General features: G+C 37.2%; 1 long non-coding RNA gene across 1 annotated transcript; it reads left to right on the forward strand.

The window, feature by feature from the left end:
- The first annotated feature begins 6,627 nt into the window (after positions 1 to 6,627).
- Positions 6,628 to 8,518, forward strand: LOC121053173. The gene is made up of 4 exons (XR_005810956.1): positions 6,628 to 6,958; positions 7,201 to 7,302; positions 7,793 to 7,865; positions 8,444 to 8,518. It is a non-coding gene; the product is annotated as an uncharacterized LOC121053173 (long non-coding RNA).
- The last annotated feature ends 376 nt before the right edge of the window (positions 8,519 to 8,894 follow it).

The raw sequence follows: 8,894 nt of genomic DNA on the forward strand, positions 1-8,894 counted from the left end.
TTGAAATAGTGAGGGTGCAATTGATTGATCAAAATTAAAATGTCAAGGGATAAATTAACTAACATAAGAAAAGTCAGCGGGTAACTTGACTATTTTGTCATTTTTTATGAGAGGCCTTAGTGATTAGAAAAATTGTTGGTAAACCGTGATTCCTGTTTTTTATTTTTTTGTTATAAGAAGTTTTTACCGAAACTTATTTGTCAGCAAAGGCGTATTCATTATCTTTTTATGAGTTGACTTTTGGCGACTAAATATTTGTCCCTAAGAGTGTCTCGGTTTGTATTTTAACTTCTCATAAGAAGCTTTTACTGACAACGACGTCTATGGTACAATTTTGTCTTTTTTTTTGGGAGACTTTTAGGGACAAACTTATCAACTAAAGGAAAGTAGGGAATTCAGTTTCTTAGCCAGGGTGTATAGGCAATGGTGTGAACCAGACTTCATCTCCTTATTTCATCATGTTGCACTAACCTCCTCTGCGGATGAGCTGGCGTTGTTTAGCACAGTGACATGGTTAGTCTGGAAAAACATAAATGCTTGCAAATATGGTGAAGGTTTTGATGAGGGTGAGCAGGTTATCTTCAAAGCCAAAGACTGGTTATGGAGCTTTATGGATGTTTCTGCTAATTCTAGGGAGTCACTTTCGACTCAGGGTGGGAGGATAAGTACTGCTGATTCCAGGTGGAGGCCTCCAGATCAATAGTACGTATTTGAAACTGAATGTTGACGCTGCATGTGACTTCAGTAAGTGCAAGGCAGGGATAGGAGCAGTTGTTCGAGACTCAGAAGGCAAACTCAAAGGAGCCTTGATGTTACCTCTTGCTGGAACCCCTTCTGTATGATCTTCTGAAGCTCTAGCAGTTCTTCATTTCAGCATATTGAGGTTGAAAGTGATGCTATTAATGTGATTCATGCTTTGAACATATTGAGGTTGAAAGTGATGGTATTAATGTGATTCACGCTTTGAATAAGGAGGGAGCAAATTTTAGTATGGAAGGCCTGATGTTTGAGGAAGCTACGAAACTGAAAAATGATTTTGAGGCAGTTTCATGAACTGTAATAAAGCCGCTCTCACTCACTAGTTTGAGAGGCTTTCTCAGTTGATAATATTAGTTTTTGGAAAGAGGCTGGACCTCCTTGGCTCCAGACTAGAGGTGGCAAACGGGCCGGTCTGGCTCATTTTAAGCGGGCCTAGTCGTGCTTCGTGCCGTGCTTGGGCGGTCCATTTATTATCGTGCCGGGCTCGTATCGGCCTATTTACTTAAACATTAAGCCCGGCCCGGCCCATGGCCCGAGCCCATATTGTGATGGGCCGTGCTCGTGCCGGGTCAATAACGGGCCGTGCTTGTGCCTACCCACTATAAAACACGATTTTAAAATCTTAATTTGAACAAATAAAAATTAATTATAACTATTTAGAAAATTAAAATAAATTAAGTTCTACAACGTTTTTCTTAATCTTAGCTTTTTAAGATTAGATTTCTAATAATTTTTTATATTCCACTATAAGAAAGAAAGAAGAAAAAAAAAACTCAAAATATATTGTTTTTAGTATATTATTGTGAGATTAATCTTTATTAATATAATGAAGATTTAATATCTATTATTCTTTCCTTCATTCTATAGTTGTATTATTATGAGATTAGTCTTTATTAATAAACATATATTTGTTGTAAATATTTGTGGATAATCATGTAAATAGATGATGAGTAATATGTGCCTATCCCTATAGATTGGTGATTGATAGGTTGTAATTGTAGGAGTGATTTGATTGTAATTAAGCATTACCCTTTTGTGTACACCATGTAGTCCTATATAAGGCTCCTCATGGTGAGATGAATAAGACACATAATCTGATTCTCTGTGTCCAAACTCTCTCTCTCTCTCTCAAAATTTTTCTGTTTTACAACACGTTATCAGCACGAAGCTCTAACCCAAGCCCTAGCAAGGAAAAAAAAAACCCCCTGCTGCAGCCTGTTTGCACGCCCCGAAACCTCTTGATCGGGACCTCAGATCAAAATCTTTCCTTCATCAAAGTTGTTCGTCTCTGCCTCTTCTATCTGACCTCCAAATTTCAGCCCTATTGGAGTCGTTTTGAGACCTGTACACCATTCGAAGTGGGAGCTGTCCAGAAGAGGCGAATAGCTCTTGGATTGGCTGAGAAGACAACCTTCTCAGTTCTGCACACATAAGCTGAAGATTTATCCATCCTTCATCAAGTAATGTTTTCCAAAACCTAATTTTATATTCCAAAACCTAATTTTATATTCATGCTTCTTGCTTATTGAGCCTATTGATTGAATATGAAAAATCACCATAATGCATGAACCCTAGCAAATCCTACATGATTTATTTACTTGGTATACGTATTTGTATATATTTGTTCATGTATTTGGGATTGTTTGATTGGAAAAGAAAAGAGAAAAATTTATGGATTGCAACTATATATCTGTATACTTGGTCCAGTAGTACCAAATCAATATCAGTAACATCAATTCAACAAGAAAGAAAAAAAACAGATTATTGATAGGAGCATAAAATGCGACGTTTATAATGATGAAACCCTATATTTTGGTAAGTTATTTCCTTTATCTTGATCAATTTAACTTAGTTAGTGTTTTTCAGGTAAAATGGAGTCTCAAGGTCCAAAAATGGCTAAGGAAGCATAAGTGGCGCAGAAATGGAAAGAAATGAAGAAATGGAAGTTCTCCCAGTTTGACTAGGAAAAGGAATCCTAGTTGGAGTAGGAATCAGAAGCTGACTTAGATTCAAACTCTTAAGTCGCGGAAATTAGGAGTTCTACTTGGACAAGGAAACCCAATTCTACTCAGATAAGGAATTCTAGTGTGACAAGGAGTCCCTGTTGAATAAGGATTACTCAAGAAGGTTCCGGAAGAGTCCAGAGTATTTCAGCAAAAGGAAGCAGTATTTGACTAGGAAACCTACTTGCATATGGAGTTCTACTCATACTAGGAGACCTGTGGAAGCTAGGAGAACCAAAGGAGTATTCATGAAGCATCTAGAAGTGGCGTGAAGGGCCTGTGAGAGGCATGTGATGGCAAAGGAAACCTAATTGGACACAAGTTATGCTTTAAAGTCAAATCCATTACAGATTCCGAAATCTGCCTGTGCAGATCAGTCAACTTCAACGGAGTGTCATAAATCGTTCAGAGCTCAGAAAATTATGATCTTTAAATTTGGAAAGCTACAGATGTCTAGTTTCCATAACTTTTTACAGATCGTCAATATCTATTTTCTAGAGAAAGTTATGGCCGTTTTAGTGCACTGAGGTCAATCCTGCCGGAAATCTGTTTTGTGTCAAAGAAATCCTAGATCAACAAGAACTTGGAGAAGTCAAGTAGAAACGAATTGGGAGTGCCTTGGGACGTCCTCCTATAAATACCTAGTGTATTTGATGTCTCAAGGTGACACTTTATTCTCCACAATTTCGTTTCTCACCGGTTTGCTCTTGAGTTTCAGGTTTTCGCATCTTGCAAGTTCCTAGCCGTGCCATCCTCCATCTTTGCCGTGATCTTCACTTTGTGCCGCCGCCTTGGATCTGCGTTGGACCTTGGGACGTGTCTAAGGGTTGTTCTTACCATCTTCATCATGTTTTCTTCTCGGTTTTGTAACTTGTTAGATAGAAATTCTGTTTTTGTTTTTCTTTGTGTAAAACCGAAACCATGAGTTAGTTTTCTGATTTTTGGATGCGATTTGGATAGTCTTTTCAATGTTTGATGTGTTTATGTATGTTTGATTCTTGTTAATTGCCGATTTCATGGAATGATGATCTGATTTTGTTTTATGGAAAACTTTTGCATGTTCTTGTTCTTTGGTTCGAAACTTAGAGTGATTGCATGTAATTGGAGCTAGTTATTAGGTTTATGCGTTGTAACCCTAATTCACTTAAGTAGTAAAAGTTTTGGACAAAGGTCGAAATCAGATTATGCATGTGATGAATTGACTTGCGTTGAGTACTTGGATTTGCATGTTCATTGACCAAACTTTCACTTGTTCTTAATAATTCGAATGCATGAGATCATGAGTTGCGTTGATTGTGTGATACCTGCGTTTGAAATATGTTGGATTAAGTGCGTTGCTTAATTGACTAAGTAAAGGGAAGTAAAATAAGGGACATTGGTTGCGTTGATCTTTGTTTCTTGGTTGATGATGTTCCATGGTAACTAACAAGATTAAGGGATGCATGAATATGTTGTTCTTGATTAGTTCTTGAAAAATTGTTCTTCAAAGATTCTTCTTTTCCCACCTTTGTAAATAAAAACAATTTTAATCTTTGTTTACTTTCTGAAAATTTCGATTTCAATCTTTAAAAAACTCCCCATCTTTACTTTTTTTTGTTTGTGTAAATAAATAAAATTAACTTAGAATTTTTAGGTAGCATGTTAACTTAGCTAAATAATAAAATAAATAAATAAAAAATGTTTTTAAAAATTCATGAATAGTGTCTCCGTGAATAGTAAATATGTGTTAGTGTTTTCTAGGAATTAATTTGGTGGTTTTTAGAAGTTTGTTATGTGTTTGTTATGTGTTCCTATTTTTTAGGGATTTGGTTCCTAATTTTTAGGGAAAGTAGTTAGAGTTAGTTTTGACTTAGTATTCTTTGTTTGACTTGGTCAATAATTTGCTTTCTTAATAATTAAGTAATCCTAATTAGTATATAACTAGTAATCCTTGTTGTATATGCACTACTAGAATTATGCCATCAGACATCACCACTATTAAATCGGTCGGAATTGCACGCGATGTAAAAAATACATCCTAACATCGGTTTATGAAATATCGATTTCTATTGTGATTATAAACATCGGTCGTTAAATTAACCGATGTGTAAAGTGTCGTTCAAAAATTTTGAAAAAACGCGGAGGGACTAAGTTAAAAAGTTTGAGAAACGCGGGGTTCAAAATTTTAATTCCCCCCAACACTCGTATTTTTTTTCACTTGTCTGAAACTTTCGAACCCCAACTCTCACTTGACTACGATTGACACCAGCACAGACGCCTCGAGCTCGTTCTCTGGCCTGAGCTCGTTCTCCGGGTTCAGCTCTTTGTTTCTCACTCTTCCCTGAAACCCGAGTGCTCTCCTGCTCTCTTTCCACGGCTACTGTCTCTCCCTCGTTAACCGCCTTTGTCCGCTCACCGGCGCCATCGCCTCTGACAACGCTTCTCGTCTAACGCCACCACGTCCTTGCTCCGAGATCTGAACCCCAACTGGTCCAACCGGCCTCCAAGGAGTCTATCGTCCTCGATTGGTGCGACTTCGAGCACCAAATGCCCGGGACGGATGACGACGGCGCAGCCGACATCAGGTGCTTTGTTATATGTTTCCGGGTTTGCAAATTCTGGGTTCTTCCTGCTTCCTCTCTGTCCCTACCCATCTCTTTTCTGCTTAAAGATAAAATTGCATAATTGCAGTAGCCATGGCCACCGCGTCGCCCTTGGATTCTCCGAAGACCGACTCTGAAGCCGCCGACAAGGAGCCAAACCTAACCCTAATCCTTCAAACGCATTGTTCCCTGTTTCCCCAAACGGCTTTGCTGTCTGCCTTCTCAGGTTTGCTGAGGACTCCGGCGATGCATTCATGGACTCTATCTTTGGCTATGGTTTCGCCTCTTCCTCTTTCTCTTTCTGTTTTTCTGCCTATAGCGTGGCCTATGGGAATTTGAGTTATTTTGGATGTTGATTTTGAATTTTTGACAAGATAATATATGCAGTTTTCATTTGGGATTTTGCTCTTTCCTAAGAATAAAAGGATTGTTCTTTTTGTTCAATACTGCTTATTTTTAAGTATGCTAGTGTTTGAAAGTTTGATGTTATGGTTTGTATGGTGGAATTGAGTTAAGGTACTTAATTTGATGCATGAGGGTGTGATTTGTGTCGCGAACGGATGAATCAGTAATTGGGATTAAGTTGTTAGAACTTAAAACAGTATCAAAGGTTAGAAATTGCACGAGTCTAAGGTTGGAGATGGATTGGTGCAGGATACATGACTGGTTTTGGCCTATGGTGTTATTGGTTATGTAATACCATGTTTTTCCCAATGCAAGTACCAAACCTTTAGAATTTGTCATGCAAGACACTTGTTTTTTACAGTGTTTTTTCAATCATTGACTCTATCATGAATAGACAGCGTCATTGATTTATGGGTAATCATGCACACATGGTAAGGGATGAAGAACAAACCATCCCTGTTAAATTTGGCTTTTGATTTGAAAGTTTGTACTTGTAAAAGGAAGAGATTCAAGGATATAAGTTTAGCTCGAAATCAAATATGCACAGACCCTTCTTAAGAATCTATGCTCAACTATCTCGGTTAAATTGTTATATGTATATATGCAGTACATAGATCAAACTTTGAGAAACTTTTAAGAGAGATACATGTAAATGTGTCTGTGTGCCCATGGTTATATCATTATAGTTCGATGTTGTAATTCTGGTGGCGAAATCTTTTCTTTATCAACTATGTGATTATCTGTGTAATTCAGTACTTACTGTGCAATTGCATCAGTATTCTTCTATGAATGTTGTGTCTCAATAATTCAAACTTCTTCACTACCTGAGTCATGGGATTTTGCAGGAAGTGTAAATACAATACTGCGTTTCTTTATATCATGTATATAGTTATTATTTTCTCTTTATGTTTTAAATATGTTAGTCTGGGAGTTCATCATGTACTATCAAGAGTTGCTTTTACAGTAGAAATAGACAGAGATGAATCCGCATGCATTGTCTATTTGTATTGCTAAAATTATTCTGTATCACATCTGTAGATGCCATTCTCTGGAATGCATGATGTTGCTCCTTAATATTATCCTTCTCGGGGCAGAAGCTTTAATGATTCTGAACCTTATATTAACAACAAACAAAGAAGAAAGGGCTCGGTTACCAGAAAACAACCTCCTGAAAATTTTTACAGCTGACAAAGAGAAAGCCAGTTTGTGGTATGTTCTATCTATTCCTTAATAAACTCTTAGGCTCCTATCCTGCCATCCCAATGATACTTATGATTTTGGTATTTACTTGAAACAATTTGCAATGCCAGTGAGACTACCAGGCATTTGTTGGTTCAAGTTATGAAGGGGCTTGATTTGGTTAAAGAGAAAATGGTTGCACTTCCATATCTGCCAGGCCTTTCAGAATCTGTTTTCATTTTTTAATCAGTCTTGTAATGGTGTGAATGCAGGTGCACAAGAGACCACTTAACAAAAAGGAATTGGCAATGAATGAGGAAGACATAATAGACACACTTTCCAACTCTGTAACAGTTCATGAGACTAAGCTCAAGGTAACTGCCACTTAATGGTAAACAACTTACTAGAGAAAAGATGTCTTATCTTTGCCAACGACTTGATGAAATAAATAGACAAGTATATTTGTTGCAACTAGAGCCGGCTGAATACAGATGATGCCTCCTTCTTTTACTTCTTCCTGCCATTGGGATGTAAAAAGTAAATAACAGTTTGTATATGCAAAATCAGAGGTATATTAAAAAACTTTCATACAACCTAGCTACACTAGACATAAGACTGGTAAAAAATGTCATTACATACCCGTACTTGCTGATAGTCTGATAATTAATGATGGTTGTGTAAATATTTGGTATCCTTAATTCATTTCTCTCTTCTTTTTTTTTTTTTGCAACCCTAGAACATTTTTGTTTCCCCTTCCCCTCTTTTCTCCTGTTTAGTCTGATGCTTAGCTCATGATTGTACTCATAATTCATATTTGGTTAAGAGGATTTTTGAGTTTCTGAGTTCATTCTCTATGTTCTGCAGGTTGACAACATATGTGGAGAAACATGAGTTTGTTTTTGATGCAGTGCTGAATGAGGAAGTGTCTAATGATGAGGTTTATACATATATATTTGCATACATGTTGCAATTAAACTTGGAGTAGAAACAAGAATTTGAAATCATGTATAAACATTAGTGGTATTCAGAATATTGGTCTTTAATATGTTTAAGGTTACTTATCAACTGTTGTCATTCCAGCGGTTCTCCACTGCGGACGTCCGCAGTTTTTCAATCCGTACGGATTTCCAGTTTTGACCAAGTTTTCGATCATATTTTCACATCTTAACCGTTCAGTTTTTAGGTCTTAATGTATAGATCACCTCAGCAAAATTTCAGCTAAATTGGTGATCGTTAAGGCATCCAAAATTGCAATTTACAACAATGTACACGAACGGTTCCGGTTCGGCAGATTCGGTTCGTTCGTGTAAATTGCAGTTTTGGATGCCTTAACGATCACCAGTTTGGATGAAGTTTTGCAGAGGTGATCTATACATTAGGACCTAAAAACTGAACGGTTAAGATGTGAAAATATGATCGAAAAGTGGATCAAAACTAGAAATCCGTACCTTTTTTTCTTAGGTGCGGATATCCGCACCTGAGCAAAGTTCGTTGTCATTCTATACTAATATGTAGGCTTTGTGCTCAACTTGGAAGGATGATGGGGCGACTGTCTTCTCTTGAGGCTGTGACAAGCAAGCTAAGATGTGGTCCTTGGCTACTAACCAAATAATGACTGTTGCTCTACATGATGCCCCCATTAAAGACATGGCTGGGATCCCCAAGTTGAACCTCTTAGTCACTGGAAGCTTGGACAAGACTGTAAAGTAAGTAATACACGTAAATGTTTTGAAAATGTTATGAGCTTGAACCTGTATAGCTGTCTTTCTAAAATGTTATGAGCTTGAACATTTTGGTCATTTAAAGCAGAAATATGGAGCTATTTGTTGCTTGCTAATGCTTGATTTTCTTTATTAAATTTTATTTGCAGGGGCTTTCACAGCATTATTTGCAGATGCAGTTGTATTCACAGTTGTATTGGCCATCATGTCTTCGCTTTCTGGTTTTCTTTGGCCTCATTGTAGTT

This window comes from Rosa chinensis, chromosome 5, assembly GCF_002994745.2.
Source record: "Rosa chinensis cultivar Old Blush chromosome 5, RchiOBHm-V2, whole genome shotgun sequence".
NCBI classification, from domain to species: domain Eukaryota; kingdom Viridiplantae; phylum Streptophyta; class Magnoliopsida; order Rosales; family Rosaceae; genus Rosa; species Rosa chinensis.